We start from the raw sequence: 16892 nt of genomic DNA on the forward strand, positions 1-16892 counted from the left end.
CACCTGCGCAATATTGCCAAGATCAGACCCTCCCTCACACCCCCTGCTGCCGAGAGGCTTCATCTCCTCCTGCCTCGACTACTGCAACTCTCTCCTGTACGGCATAAGCACTACCTCCATCGATAGACTCCAACTGGTCCAGAACGCAGCTGCCCGACTCCTAACTCACACCAAATCCTGGCACCACATCACCCCAGTCCTAAAAGACCTCCACTGGCTCCCTGTTTCTCACTGGATCACCAGATCCCTGCACCAACTGGCACCCCCCTACCTCTCTGACCTCCTCTCCCCCTACCAACTTTCACGGTCCCTCAGATCCACCTCAGCTCGTCTACCCCCAAGTCCAGCCTCCGCAGCTTTGGGGACAGAGCATTCTCCAGGTCAGCTCCCAGGCTCTGGAACTCCCTCCCACAACACATCAGAGACTCTGAATCCCTCAAACTATTTCAGTCCCGCCTCAAGACCCATCGCTTCTCATCTGCCTGCTCCTAGCCTCCCCCCGCCCTTACCCATTTGTCTGTCTATGAGTGTGCGCATTTATTTTATTAATCGTCTTTGAGTTCCAGAAACGACTATATAAGTTGAATTTATTATTATTATTATTATTAGGCCGCCGTTCGTGTCCCATGCGTTACGTTTCACTTTCACTTTACAATCATCTGATCATTCATGTCCCGTGTTCACAACATCAAGTAACATTTTCACTGTACAAACGTAATAATTTTAAGCCCAGTCGTGGTGTTTTTTCCTCAACTTAATGGTACATGTCCACAAGGACGTTTTTTATCGCGAAGGATCGCTTCGCTTCCCAGCATTGGATGCCTGATGGGCTGCCACTAGACACAATGCACTCGGCACCTGATTGGACGAATGCTGCTCCCAGCTTTAAAACCGGAACTAACATGGAGGCTCATTTGGAAACTTTCTTCTCTTATATCACGAAAATAGTTCACCGAAATGTGTTTCTGAAAACATTTTATGCCAGAAATAATCCCAGCAGTTGATGAATCTGTCTTTATTTTATTTTTACAACGGTTAGTTTAAAAGTTTCTAGGGAGTCTCCAGAGGCGACGAGTCACATCGGACGATTTGCATAAAGTAGCCTATACCCCAACTTTATGAAAATGAGGAGTGGGCGATGTGACAGTCCGTCCGACAGGCCGCCACGCTACCAGAATGCATTGCACAGCTGCTAACATAGACAATGAATGGAAAGCGTGGAAAGGACGGAGGTCGTGGACTAGTACCATAACTGAGTGATTTTGTTCCCTGAAACTAAGGAGTGTTTTTGTTTAATTCACAATATTAAGCACGTGTTTACTGCGACCGAAAAGTGACGCCGAGGGGTCTGACAAAGCGTCAATAAGTGATGAGTTGGGATGAGAACATGTTGTGGGGGCAGATGAACAAGCTCAATAAACAGCACCTGACATATGATCATCAAAGTTGCAGCCCGTTCTCATTCCCAGGTCGTCAAATATCGATGCTTTGTCACGGCCGTCGGCATTCCACCGCACAAGGCACCCTTGAGCGTCGGTATGACACGCACCGGGTTTTCCATTAACTACTATGTAAACCCCCCCGCGGCAACAGTAAATGCTCCGGGAAAGTGCGCCAGGAGTGTGGTGACGTAGTTTAAAGAGCGAAAAGATACACACTGGGTTGGCGGTAGTGGAGGTGGTGGGTCCAACAAACACAAGACTTTCATCCAGGAGACCGCTGTTTGTGTCCCGTGTGTTACGTTTCATTTTAACTTTACAATCAGCTGATCGTACATGTCCCGCGTTCACAACTTCAAGTTACATGTTCACTGTTCAAACGTAGTCATTTTAAGCCCAGTCATGTTTTTCCTAAACCTATCTGAGTGGTTTTGCTGCTTGAACCTAAGCAAGTATTTTTGCTTAATTCAAAACATTAAACACGTTTACTTCGACCGAAAAGTGACGCAGAGGGGTCTGACAAAGCGTCAATGTGTGACGAGCTGGGATGAGAACGTGTTGTGGGGATTTGTCACTCTGAACTATACCCTTCTCACATTACACATAGCTTAGATTAGGTATTGGCTTTTATAGGACTGGGGATAGGCATGTAGTCGTGGTGGTTAAAGTTCTCATAGGTTTTGGGGCTAAGAACGGATATAGTCACTGCAGGTCCTCACTAGTATAGTAAAATAAATATGTGTGCGTGTGTGTGTTAGTGTGTATCCCCTGAAGCCACTGTTGTGTATATGTTGTGTGCTTTTGCTTTGTGTGTATGTGTGTTTATGTGTGTGTGCAGGTAAAGTGGCTCCCTAAGGGTTTGTATGTGCTCTGGTCTTTCATGTCTGGCACATTTGTCATCCCATTCCAAAGACAGAAGTCTCTCTCTCTCTCTAACACACACACACACACACACACAGAGGGAGAGAGAGAGAGAGAGAGAGAGAGAAAGACACCGTACTGTACATAAGTAGGCTGAAGCTTGTTATTCCTCTGCTCTCTTACTCCCAATACGCCAGCAATGCAACCTCTCCTCCCTTATACATCTCTTTCTGCTCCCTTAAGGTATCACTCTTTCGCTTCTTCCTCCTCTCCTTCCCCCTCACCCCACCCGCTCCTCTCCCTCGGTCCCACTGAACAACAAGCCTTCACCTTCTCCCACGCTATCTTCTCGAGTCCCAAAACACACCGATTCTCTTTTTCCTCCTCCTTTGGCTCCCTGGCTCTAGCTTGCTTCCACTCTGCAGCATCAACACCTCTAACCTCAACAACATCCCTCTCCCATGCTCCCTCCATCCCTCCTGCCGCTGTGGGTTTCCCTTCATTTCTTTCACTCTGTCTCTACTCACTCACTTCATTCTCACTCTTAACTAAGAAGTTGTACTTTGGTTTTAAATTTACAAATGCATTTGCAGTATGTGTGCACAGTTCCCATGTCTGCTAGAGTACATCCCTCAAAACATTTTGTTTGAGCGAGAACATTTCTCTAAAAAAAATTGTACTGTAGTGCATATATGCATGTGTGTTGCATATGTGAGGTTGTAGCCTGAGAAAGCAGTTCATGCCACATACGCAAGACTTTCATGCAGAGGAACATGTGATTTAAAAACGGCCTGCAAATAGTTGAAGTGCTTTAATTTCAGCTGAAGGGTTTAATTCAAGAAGGTATTCACGTTAAGTAGACTCCAACGTAATTACATCCAAAGATGATTGAGAAGATTACCTGAAGTTCAAAAATATTTTTAACGATTTGCAACTTTTCAAGCACAATTGTTAAAAACCTATAAGTGATACCTTCAATTACTCTACTTTTCGTAACTTTTATTTTGAGATCGTGCAGGTTTGTTGTGTTTACTGACAGATTGAATCTCACGGTCCACTTACCCACTTGTTTCCACAACTTTTGACTAAAATACACAATCGTCATCTGCAGCTGAAATTTGCTCAGCTGTCATTGGAATACTAAATATTTAAACTTTCCTTTGTCCTAAACATTTTTAGGACTTCTTTTTCATGTTGGCTAAAAGTTGAGCATGACAGTCTCAACCCACTTACTTAGCTTTCGACTGTATCGCGCAGTCTTCCTCTGCAAATGAATGGTGCTTTCACATTAGGGACCTGGGCCCGGATCCGAGTCCACTTGTCCACAAAGTCCAGTTGGTTTAATTAGTGTGAACGCTCCGTACCGTACTCGGACACGGTTCGTAGATCCGTACCCGAGTCCACTTGAAAGGGTGTTCTGGAGTATGGATCATGTGGACTCGGGTACGGTTCACATCAGGTGTGAAAGCCAACCGTACCCGAAACACGGAAGTGGACCGCTATTTAGGGCGAGTAACGTTAGCAGTTAGCGAGTAGTTTTGAAAGGGCAGGCTTTTTTCAACGGCGCCGGTCTCCTCCAAAATCTGTATACATACAAAACTGTTTCATATCTATGTCTGTATCTGCGCGCATCATGCACCGATCTCATCCTCAGTACTGTACGGCCGTGGATGATACAGCAGTTAGTACAGAGTTTATTTCGGCCAAACCAGAGTTGGTGATTGTTGGAAAGACTAACGACGAGGGTTTAGGTGAGTTTTATTTAGTTTCTGTCTGTCTGTTCTACAATGCTGCGCTACGTCCAGCTGATCTCAACATAAACAAATACACGTGGTTGATGACGCAAGTGTACTCGGGTACGGAACAACTTTACTAATGTGAAAGCTGACCAGAGAGGGGGGGCAATCGTACTCGGGCACGGTACGGATCAATCGTACCTAATGTGAAAACGCCCTAAGTTCGCCCTGCCGTTGAGATAGTTTTGTCAGTTTTTGGTTTCCAAGGTCAAGAATTAACTGTCAAGCTCATACCATATGTTGCTTGTTTGCTGGATAAATCTTATAACTAATTTATTCCATCAATTTATACAGGTGTGTGAAAACGTCAATGCTGTTCCAGATTTACTGTAAAAAAACATACAGTATATCTTTATGAGTGCCAAATAAACACAAATGTGAATGAAAAGTAAATCCTTCAAAATATATATCATTGACGGTATAAATTGTCCAACATACGATAACTACAGTATTTTCTACACAATGAAGTAGCAAAAATGGTGATGGAATTGGTTTCTCAAATGTTTAAAGGTGAGAAACGTGTCCAGCCGATTACTCTAAAAAACAACACACTGTCTATTTTAGTGGATTCTACAGTCAACATTCATAGTACTGTACTTCTTTGTAAGAATAATGGTCAGCTGGGTCTTGGGCTTTAATAAACAAGTGTAGTCACTGACCACTATCTGATGGTGGATGTGTTGATAGTATTCGTATTCATATGTCAAACTGCAACTTATTTTGACTTGTTTTGATTCAATTTCAATTTACCTTTCATTTTCGTCATTGAATGTAACTCTATAGCAAGCTAATGTTAACATAACATTAGACTGTTTCACAATTAAAGCTAATTGTGCATATTTCATCAGACCACTGACGGATAGTCAACTTAATAACTTAATTTTTCTTCTTTTTCATTTTAGTTTCTGTTGTCGTGTGAGCTTTTTGAAGCGTGTTTCTGTATTGGTTGTGCTTTCTGTATTTGCAGCTATGTGTTGTCAAATTGGTGAAGAGTGCGTAGAGCTCTCAGGGCCACCGTATTAACTGGCATGTCATCTATCAACGAGTTGCGTGTAACATTAGCGGTACAGTGTCGCAAAATATCACATTTAAGACAATTATAAGCTGAAATATTCATAACAATAGCTTAAATAAAAACACAACACATAGCTTCATAACAACACATCAAAACAACACATAGCTTCATAACAATGCATAACAACACATAGCTTAAATAAAAACACATAACAATACATAGTTTAAATAAAAACACATAACACATAGCTCAAATAAAAACACATGACAATACATAGCTTAAATAAAAACACATAACAATACATAGCTTAAATAAAAACACATAACACATAGCTTAAATAAAAACACATGACAATACATAGTTTAAATAAAAACACATAACACATAGCTTAAATAAAAACACATAACACATAGCTTAAATAAAAACACTTGACAATACATAGTTTAAATAAAAACACATAACACATAGCTTAAATAAAAACACATAACAATACATAGCTTAAATAAAAACACATAACAATACATAGCTTAAATAAAAACACATAACAATACATAGCTTAAATAAAAACACAACAATACATAGCTTAAATACAAACACATAACAATACATAGCTTAAATAAAAACACATAACAATACATAGCTTAAATAAAAACACATAACAATACATAGCTTAAATAAAAACACATAACAATACATAGTTTAAATAAAAACACATAACATAGCTTAAATAAAAACACATAACAATACATAGCTTAAATAAAACACAACAACACATAGCTACGTAACAACAAAGCTTCATAACAACACATTTCAGGGGTAGATAAAAAGCCAACAGTAGATATCACATAGAAGTGGTGTACATCATCTGAAAGCTGGAAACCTGAAGATTAATTTGAGATGCAGCTCAACACTGTGTGTCAAGTTGTTCTAGTCATTAATAAGAAATAAAAAATAATTAATTAAATAAATTGTGAAAGTATATCAGGGCTTAGAACATGATGATATGAGTTTGTGATATGCTATATTATTTCAGGTTTTATATGAATTTGAAGAAATTCATGTAATAAATTAATTCATATAATACATTATTTCTCAAGTTAAAAGATTTTAAAAAGCACCCTTAACAATAAAGAGGGAAAAAACATGTCTGTGATCTTCTGAAGTCTGATCTAATCAGCTTGAACACACCTTGGAAATCACCAAGAGTCCTAAAATCAGTTTTCTGCAACACTTTGAAATATTAAGCACCAAAATGTCTGCAACGGCCCTCAGGCCTTAAATTAGTAGCGCCCCAATATCTATATCTTTTCATAACATATAAACATACATCTGTGCCAAATGTGTTGCTTATATCACAAAATGCCCATTTGTTGTGCTTAACTGCCCCGCTAACTTGTTCTTGAAGAGAACTTTACCCTTATAACTGGTAGGTCATCTTAACTTAGCTAGAGAAGTAACCCTTACTAATGCTATCCTCAAACAAAGCATTATTGTGCAGTAATGTTAGCGTTAGTTTTCCATTTATTTGGCAGGTAGGCTAAATTAGCTAACTGAATATATTCTTGAGAAAAAGGATGACAAGAACTTTGAATAACTCAGTTTGGTTAGTTTTAAGTCTAAACCTTTTTTTGACACTTACATTGCTGTAAAAATCCCTGTAAATATTGCGATTTAATGGCTGTTCATGACATTGATATCGGGTTTAAGCTAGTTTTTGTTGAGAGAACTTAACGTTAGTTGTCATACACCTGGTACAATACAAATTGTGTTAAAAAATGTATTCTTAATTGGTCAAATATGCTGCATCTTCATGCACCAATAACAACATTAAGCTTTTAAATGGGCCTTTCTCAATGCGGACATTTTTGGCTCGACATAGCTGTAAAAGTAAAAGCACAGGTGTAGCTTTAACTGAGCCAACAGGCACAATAGCAGGGCCCTGGCTCTTGCACACATAAATGGAATGCAGCTATTATTGATATCAGTTACACCTTGTGTTTGACAGGGCAAAATGCCCACTGTGAGAGAGGGTTATATAGTTTTGGATTCATGTAAAAAAAAGAGTTAACACCAGCTCATATTCATCTAAATTACAGACTAAATGTGGGCCCTAAGGAAACCATATCAGTGAAAGTGGAACTAGTGCAACCTTTGTTTGTAAAGAAACTCATTTTCTATTAAAAAAAAAAAAAATGCAATTAAAGAGGACTATTCTGTTCATTTTCAAGTTCATACTTGTATTTTGGGTTTCTGCTAGTACATGATTACATGCTTTAAAATTAAAAAAACACTTGACTTTTCTCATACCAGCAGCACCTCTTTTCTCCCTCTGTTCGAAAAAAAACCCCGTCCACTGTTGTGATTGGTCAACCAAACCAAACTCTTCAGACTCCGCTCCATCTCCGCTCTAACTAGCTTTGTTTGAGGGGAGACTCGTGGGTACCCATAGAACCCATTTTCATTCACATATCAGGAGGTCAGAGGTCAAGGGACCCCTTTGAAAATAGCCATGACAGTTTTTCTTCGCCAAAATTTAGCGCAAGTTTGGAGCGTTATTTAACCTCCTTCACAACAACTCTGTCGGATTCCGATTCATCAGGTTTTCTAGTTTCATATGATACCAGTATCTTCACTCTAGCTTTAAACCTGAGCCCGCTACAACCTCTGAAAGATCAATTGCGTTAATGCGTTAAAGAAATTAGTGGCGTTAAAACAAATTTGCGTCAACGAGTTATTATCACATTAACTTTCACAGCCCTACTTTTAATGTGAAAACCTATGTATTGAAATTAATAAGAGCAAATACATTAATGCACGTAGAAGTTTCTAAATTCCTAAGTGGTGGAATTTTCTGCAGCCGTTCTAACCACCGACCGATTCACATTGTTATCACCTGAAAACTGAAGGGAACCCACTGCTTAAAAAAAGCCTATTCACGTCCAGGTTTTAACAGTCAGCAGTGCTCGGCTGTATTAGTGAGAAAGACCTCTGCTGATACATGAGCGAATATCATAATACAATAACTGCTGAAACATAGATTTCTGTCTAGTATTCCTAATGTGTGATGATTCCTCAAATTACCGACATTTTCCTTCTTCATGCAAGTTGTGTATTTGTTTAAGAATGTGGGCTAAATTAATTGTGCCTGATTGGCATTAACATAGCCAAATAAGAATTTGAAATTGCTAATGTTGGACGCCCCGAGGGCATCTGTGTCCCAACCCACCAGAGTACTTATCATGCCTTCCTCAACTGCCTGGCAGCATTGTTGGAGAGAGCGGTGCTTGTTGGTTCTGTAAAATACTGCTGTATGGCATTTGATTTGTTTGCTGTTGTAGGGAAGATCAAAACAATATGCCCCGTATACATGTATACTGGATCGGAGGAGCACAACACAGGCCCGCGTCTTTGAATGGTAGTCTGAATATTTATGTGTAAATATGAATTTATTTGAATATGTTATTGCTTGTCGCTGTCAGATATGAGAAGTCCCCAATATTCTCTTCTGCCTATAGGGTGGCTGCTGCATTCTCCAGCTGAGCCCCCCCCCCCCCCCCCCCCCACCAGTGGAAAATGAATGAATTAGCACCTCTTGTCCGGTAAGAAATGAACCTAATTTATAATCTAATTATGATGATGTCTCAGGGATGAAATTAGCATTCTCTGTTTGCATATCTGGATAAATATGGAAATCATCACGTTGTTATTCCCCATTTTCATTCACACAAGAGTGCGCATGAATGTCACCCTCTTTATGGTTGGAACATGATTATATTGTAAATACTGTCTCCTGTTTGGGAGCCAGTGCTCATCACTGAACACATGGCTACAACTAGCCTGTTTCAATACTCATTCATCTTCTGCGCTCTTAATTCTGGTGCTCAGCCAGCCTCGAAGCTTGGAATGGGGGGTTGGGGGGTGGGGGAACAAGTGTTAATTAAAAGCAAGGCAGCGAGACTTCCTTTAAGTTTGCATCCTGTATCTCTCTCAGCTCTCTGAATGATCCCAGGCCAAATAATGTGCACTGAACCACGAGTGGAGCTCATTTCGCCTTTTTTAAAGGCACAAATTTGTGTCTCTCCCATTTGAAATAAATGCACTGCACATGTTCCACATGGCTCACTATCACCCCCATCCTTCCTCTATTTTCCCTTCCCTCCCTCCCTCCCTCCCTCCCATCTCTAGCCGGGGCCCGTGGGAAGAACCGACTCTGGGAGCAGACAGTCTGCAGCCCTGAATAAATGTATAAGAGGGAGAAGGGGAAGGGAGGGCACATCAGCAGGCAGAGAGAGAGCAAGGGAGAGGGAGAGAGAACGTATTGAGTGTTGGAGGACATACATGCACAGTGTACAGAGAGAGTGAGATACACAGATAGAGGGAGAGAAAGAAACAGAGAGAGAGAGAGAGAGAGAGAGGAGGAAACCAGTTCAGCTTATAGGTCTGAGAAAGGAGAGGTTTTAGCTTCCTTCAACCGTCTCTCCTTCGCCTCCCAGCACAAACACATGCTCATACACACTCCCACCCTTTCTCCCTGACACTCACACACACACTTGCACGCAAACACACACACACACACACACACACACACACACACACACACACACACACACACACACACACAGACACACACATACACACAGGCACGATTGCTTTAGGGTATACCAGTCGGCTTTGGCAGTCCTCTCCTTTGTTGTTTTTGCTTTTGGTTAGTCTCAGCGGCAGCGCGGCGTGTGCCTGTATCGCCGGGGTGGGTGCGTGTGCATATGTGTGTGTGGAGTCTGCGAGGATGCCACTAGCAGTACCCAGGTAAGTCAGTTCCTTCCTTCTTTCCCCTTCCTCTTTTCTGCCTTTCTCTGTGCTTTTTCTTTCTCTCCTCTCTGATCTGCACTCCCTCCATCTCGCTTGGGATGCTCTCCTCTCTCCACCTTCCGCGCACACCCGCTACGCACACTCTCTCTATTTCTCTATGTGCTTTCTCTCTCCCTCGGCGTCTTTCTCGGTCTGCGTTACACCGTCTCCTCCCGACTGTGCTCTCGCCATCCCTGCTTCCCTTGCCTGTTTCCTCTCTCTCTCTCTCTCTCTCTCTCTCTCCTTCTCGCTCTCTCTCCAGGCTGCGCCTCATTGGTGTGTCCTGATTCCCTTTTTCCATTAGGCTCCAGGCCCATTGGTCGCCTGCCTCCCAACCATTATCTCTACTCCTCCACCCCTCTGTCATCCTTTCTCCCTTCGCTCTCCCTCCTTCCCTCATTCCCAGTCATCTCTCAAATCGTAAAAATGATTTGCATGCAGGAGGAGAGCAGAACTTTGCAGCGAGCACAGTAAGTGAGAATCGGGAGAGAGTAAGGCAGAGAAGTAAAGGAAAGACTGAAAAAAGGAGAGGAAGCGCATTCTGGAGGGCAGGAGGAAAAGTTTACAGAGAAGACTGCAGTTGGTAGGTAACTTGTACTTGTTTAGGGCATCTCATGCCTTTGCTTTGATGCGTTGATTGAAGATATAAGGTACATCTACAGTCTGGCAAAGATGATATTTGAGTGGAATGACCCAAAAAGATATTTCCTGCTTTAAACTGAGGTAGATGAAGAAATTAGGAGTCTTAATTCTTCACAGTTTTCTTGTAGCGTTCATTGCTCTAGTGTTACTAATTGTTCAGATAGGTTTAGCAATGTGATCTGATGGTACTGGTGCAGTAAGTGAGTAGAAGTAACAGCTGGTTGAGGTGATTTGGTTAGTTTATTGTTCAGGTGGTTGTGCTCTGGGATGGCTAATAGTGTGTTCCATTGTATTTAACTCTCTAGCATTGCTTTACTTACTGAAAATGAATATTTTTCCCTCTTGAATACAATTTCATTCCACAAAGAAGCTTGTAAGTAGCGGAATATGTGAGCACCCATTTAAAAGTTTGCTCTGTAAGTTTGGTGCTCTTCCTGTACAGTAGATATTGCTGCACTGCAAACTTCAGCTGTGTTGGAGAAGAGGATCATTTCTGAAGGTATTAGTTATCACTATACATTTGTTTAACTGTCAAATAAAGCAGTTTTTTGTTATTATTATCATAAAATAATAATGAAAATGTTAGTTTTATTTGGTTGTTCCTGAAGTGCCTTTATACTCAGCTAAAATGTGCTCTGTTTGCTGTCACTCTCTGAGGTCTAGGAGGTAGCGAGGACACTGTTTGGCATCCGGGTAAGGGAAGCGGCGTGACTGCCAGAAAACTATCACAAGTAGTGGACAGTAGAAGAGAGTGAGGGAGGGAAAGGAGAGAATTTGAAGTTGGAAGAGTCCTCATCTTTAAATACAGTAAACTCTTTGGTTGAGTTGCATGTATAGAAACAATCACACACTAGTCCCTTCGGTCTGTATGTCATCTTACACTCAGTATTTTCCTGACTTGCGTGTAAGAAAAGACAATGCAGATGTTGTCGTGCGCGCCCGCCCGTGCTCCCGTGGGTGGCGTGTACTGTATATACACAGCAGAAAGCAGATGCTCCGCAACATGTTTCATTCTGTGAAGACAAACAAAGCTCTGATACAAAGTGATCTACTTGTGTCTGCTCTCCCTCGCCCAAAGTGTGTCAAAATGACTGTTTCTCATGTCAACAAATGATGGAGACGATGTTTGGTGACATCTGGGGACACTGTGAGGCATCGTAGCAGCGCGTTCCCCATACCAAGGAGATGCTTTTATGACAACCTACAGGATGTAAGCTGAGTAAAAGTCTCCCAGTATCCATCTCTGTGCACCTTTTAGTTTTATAGATTCAGTCTGATCTCAGACTTTTATTGTAAAACAGAGAGAAGCTGGTGAACACTGCAGCCATTCAATCCTCTCACCATTTCCACCGTATAGTTAATGTTTTCACTGCAGTTTCTGTCACGCTCTTGTATTTAGTATAGTGTCCTTCAGTGCCCTGCATGTGTCAGGGTTGTGTCACTTTATTGAGGCGGTTAGGACAAGCCACTTGCCACGAGGTGAACTTCTGTTCTTCGGGAGGTTCCTTTAGCTGGAAGAGGAAGGAGATGTCTTGCTCGTTAGGGGGAGAGTTGTGTCGGTGTGCCGAGACTGTGCGCCGACCGTGCGCGTGTGCGTGCCACCGTGGTGCCTGATGTGCTTCTCTGCGCGAGCCGAGGACAGGGAGACAGCTGAATGTGATTAAATTATAGAGGGAAAGCACGCTACCCGGGTCTTGCTGCGACCAACATTGCGGGAACTCCCCCCCCGTCCCTCCCTCCCATCTTTTCTCTCTGTCTCTCTTTCTCTCCCTGCTATGAAAGTAAAAGAACCCAGCCCCTCATAATCACAACAGTCTAGTCAGAGCTGGAGGGGAGAGGAAATTGGGTGTTGATGGGATTGCTGAATATGGACTGTAAGGTCATAAGAAACGTACTGATGCACTGTACTTAGGTACTGTAATGTGTGACAGTTAGTCCCTGCTTCCATGCTCAGTAGGCTCTTCTGTCTTTAGTGTTATAAATATTGATCACATCTCTGTCTAAATACAGTATTATAATGTGATGAAAAAAAAAGATTTTTCAAAAACCTGTATGTCTGCAGACTGAGTCTGATGGATGGATGGATGGATGGATGGGTGGGTGGGAGTCTTTGCTCCAGCCTTGCGTGGGAGATACTGTAAGTCCCCTTATTCCTCAGCAGCCTAATGAATGAGCAACAGAAAGCCTCCTGGGGATCCCCTGCATGCAATCGGCAGGGCTGGGTTGCGGGGTGGGGGGCGTTGGGGGGCAGCCATGCGCTAATATTAGCCTCCATGTTGAGTGCTACGCTTAGCATGTCTGAGCCATACACCGCCATAGCATGACTCTGCATTCATGCTGGACTGTCTGCAGGGTCTACTGTAGTGGTCATTTTTGCACGTGCCTTCACATATGGAAACACTGTGTACACAAAACATTACAATTTAATCAATAAATATTCTGGCAATAAATATATATACATTAGGGATGTTAATGATGATTAATTTCAAATTAATCACACATTTTCTATATGTTGGAAATGTACCTTAAAGGGAGATTTGTCAAGTATTTAATACTCTTATCAACATGGGAGTGGGCAGATACGCTGCTTTATGAAAATATATGTACTGTATATATTTAGTATAAAAAATGAATCAACAACACAAAACAACGACAGATATTGTCCAGAAACCCTCACAGGTACTGCATTTAGCATAAAACAATATGCCCAACAGGCAACAACAGCTGTCAGTGTGTCAGTGTGCTGACTTGACTATGACTTGCCCCAAACTGCATGTGATTATCATAAAGTGGGCATGTCTGTAAAGGGGAGACTCGTGGGTACCCATAGAACCCATTTACATTCACACATCTGGAGGTCAGAGGTCAAGGGACCCCTTTGAAAATGGCCATGACAGTTTTTCCTCGCCAAAATTTAACGTAAGTTTGGAGCGTTATTTTGCCTCATTTGCGACAAGCTAGTATGACATGGTTGGTACCGATGGATTCATCAGGTTTTTCTAGTTTCATATGATACCAGTATCTTCACTCTAGCTTTAAAACTGAGCCCATTACAATCTAAAAAGTTGCGTTAATGCGTTAAAGAAATTAGTAGCGTTAAAACGAATTTGCGTTGACGCGTTATCACATTAATTTTGATAGCCCTAGTTTCAATACTTGTAAATTGTAAATAATAATAAACATATAATATGAATAAATAATAATACATACATAAATATGAACATATTATTGAATTTTAATTCTGAGGGAAACAAGGTGCAGTATACGAGAAGTGATGTTAAGATGAACTTTTAAATGAAAAAAACACCAAGCTAATAAGCAGAAGTAGTTTGTGGGTGGGAAGTCGGTGAGGGATCACATCCTCGTCGCTGCGCTAGCAACTCCTATTCGTTGGTATGTTTCCTCATAGAGGGGGATCGGATCAGGGGGGAACAGTGTAAACCTTGTGGAGCTCCTTGCTGCTTGTGAAAAGGAAGCAGCTGCTGACATCACGTGCATCAGAAGAAATGATGCATTTCAAACTAGGGAGAAAAGTTGTCAAAAATAAAAATAGATATATACAATGCAACAATGACAAAAACTACGTAATTTAAAATTATATTTCACCAACAAACTGGTGAAGGTGATTTAACCTTGGATTGCATCCCTGTATACACCTAGAACTTGTGGCCAGTCTCTCAAAATAACTCCGATCTGCAGCCTCTGCTGTGCTGGATGCAGCTCCCGGTAGATCATGCTACCTCCAGCTCCACCAGGAGCATATCTCCCCAACACAGTGCAGATCACCCTCTCTCCCTGCGGTGAAGGCTAAGACGGGCTTTACAGGCTGGCCTTCTAACATAACCTGCCCTTGACGCCAGACTGTGGTGCACCTACAGAAGTGCTGGCCTGCAGTATATTTGCCCACGCCATGGAGGCTGTCTGCTCTCTCTTCATACGATGAATCTTAGCACGACACAAATCGATTAAGCAGCAGCCGGGATTATTTTAAACATTTCCTCTCAAATATGAATTTGAGTAGAGTTTTATTTTTCTCTTCCTAACTTGTACAAAATCCAGAAGGCTCAGGCTGCGGCTGCGTTGTAAACGTGTATCCTTGAATCGGTGTGAAGATACCATAGGGAATCAATGTGTTCTTCCAATCAGCCTGCATGACGTGGTCAGGCTAGGGCAGAGAGGGGATTGATCTATTTGAGCAGACACAATGTCAATACTGCCGTCTACTCAGTGTAAGATGTAGCTGCTCTCGTGTCCTTCACACATGCATCCTTGCTATGCTTGCTGCTACGGGCTATTAATTATGGCACATTCATCACTCAAATCATCGTTCAAATTCATGGTTTTTAACAGCCACTGGAAAACTTAACTTTGGTCATATTGCATTTTGAAACAACTGTATGTAATAACTAAAATGTCTGTCTTGACAGGGACCAGGTGAAACTAGACAAAAAAAAGACACAGAAACATCCCTACTGGGGAGAACCCAAAAAAAAAAAAAAATTCTGAATCAGGGCTGGAGACTAACGCGTCCCATCATCCCAGGGACAATAGAACATTTCTCTGATACGCTGTGACAACAAATCTGCGTTGACATTGGCAGGAGGAGAGCTAGTAACGTTAGCTGTTAGCAGCCAGCGGCCAGCACAGTCTGCTTTGTTAAATAATGCAGCTTACAGCTAACATACGGAGGTTACATTGAGTTACATTATGATAAGTTCAAGCTCTATTCAGTAGAAATTTGATTTTTAAATCACCAGTTTCATCACGATATGATATATTTATTTAATGGATGACGATACGATATTTGCTGATATCACAAAGTCTGCCACGATATGATTTTGATTTGATTCAGGTACCTGCGATTGATACGAGACAATATCATATGCCCATTTAAAACAATCCTTTACAGTTATATCAACTCACAAAAAGCAACTAAAATATGACTTGACAATTTTATTACTGGGCTCTGTAGGAAAGAAGTGCGCTTGGACGGAAATGGTGACACAGACGTGCCATGGGAATTTTAAAATAAAAGCGTATCTTAAAGGTGGCGGTATCTAGTGGTGAGGTGAGGAGATTGCAACCAACTGAAGCCTCTCCCGTGTGCTAAGCGTGATGGAGAGCTACGGTGTCCAAGGCGAAAAGCGAATGGCCTTCTCGAGAGCCATTTGAAGCAGAGCCAGTGCGTAGAGAGTTTGTGTATGTGGAAAGTGAGTGGTGAAGCGAGAGAGAGAGAGAGCGGCGGCAATGGGAGCGAGTAACGTTATCAACTCTGGCCCAAGCAGGAAAAGTTACAGTGTTTGGTTTGTCTGTTCTGGGCTACTGTAGAAACATGGCAGTGCAACATGGCGAACTCCATGGAGAGGACCCGCTCCCTATGGAGATATAAACGGCTCATTCTAAGCTAACAAAAACACAACAATTCTTATTTCAGGTGATTATACACAAAAGAAAACATACTTATTAATATTATGTTACATTTCCATCCCCCTAATTGTTACACACTGGTCCTTTAAAGATGATATGTATCGATGTTTTCACTTTGCATTGATGACTATTGAATCAATACATCGATGTAGCGTTACACCCTTAGTAAAAATGAGTATTGGGCGAAGGTAAATTATAACGTTATCATGATGTGTTCAAATGGAATCTTTGAAATACGCAAGAAATAGTATGGAAACGGTAATAAAGGAATGTAAATTGAAGTACATGGGACTTTTTTACCGTTGTATCGACAACTTAATTTCTGATATCCCTAATCCCTCCTACTTCAAAACCAATTTCAATCTGGTATGTAGAGGGATGTGCTTGTATAATTACTGGCATAATTGGTAGCTGTCATGTCACCACTGAAATTTTCACTTGTTACTGGCAAAAGTAGTAATATTACATGTGACAGGTGACCACCTAGATCTGATTGTTCATCCCTCTTGTAAAATAGATGCATAGAGAGAATTTGAGTGTGGGTATCCCTCCAGAGATAGCTCGGGTACCCCCCACCACACACACACACACACACACACACACACACACCTCCGTGCCTTTCCTCGGGGAAAACATGATCTATCTCCTGGCGGGCAGGCCAATTAAAAACCAATCAGCCTGCTCGGAGTGCGCTGGTAATGGGAAAGCCACGGCAATGGAGGAAGTGGGGCTGATTAATGGACATTTTCACCTTGTGGCATAACAGCCTCCCACAGGGATCCATCACCCCGGGGGACAGCGCTCACCTACACCTCAGGCCCCACACCTATCCAGCACTGTCACATATAGTGTATGAGTTGCAAA

The 16892-nt window shown here is 41.9% G+C and overlaps 1 protein-coding gene and 2 long non-coding RNA genes across 13 annotated transcripts in view; 1 reads left to right on the top strand and 2 right to left on the bottom strand.

Moving 5' to 3' along the window:
* The window catches only part of myt1lb (myelin transcription factor 1-like, b), a 238254-nt gene that overhangs the window by 47239 nt on the left and 174123 nt on the right, over window positions 1–16892 (top strand). For 5 of the 11 annotated variants that reach the window (XM_074659949.1, XM_074659947.1, XM_074659948.1 and 2 more), the window contains exon 1: window positions 9967–10542. The exons of 1 other annotated variant lie outside the window; for it this stretch is intronic. The gene's annotated coding sequence lies outside the window, so the exon portion shown is untranslated. Of the gene's footprint in view, window positions 1–9326; window positions 9918–9963; window positions 10543–16892 lie in introns of those variants that run through there. 5 more of the 11 variants (XM_074659943.1, XM_074659950.1, XM_074659945.1 and 2 more) reach the window with 5 other exon arrangements.
* Window positions 1–16892, bottom strand: part of LOC141783056 (uncharacterized) — a 281504-nt gene that overhangs the window by 19372 nt on the left and 245240 nt on the right. The window lies entirely within an intron of this gene.
* The window catches only part of LOC141783057 (uncharacterized), a 233219-nt gene continuing 220145 nt past the window's right edge, over window positions 3819–16892 (bottom strand). Inside the window, exon 2 of the long non-coding RNA XR_012597203.1 lies at window positions 3819–3949. This is a non-coding gene — a long non-coding RNA (uncharacterized LOC141783057). The remainder of the gene's footprint in view (window positions 3950–16892) is intronic.

Source organism: Sebastes fasciatus, chromosome 15, assembly GCF_043250625.1.
Source record: "Sebastes fasciatus isolate fSebFas1 chromosome 15, fSebFas1.pri, whole genome shotgun sequence".
NCBI lineage: Eukaryota > Metazoa > Chordata > Actinopteri > Perciformes > Sebastidae > Sebastes > Sebastes fasciatus.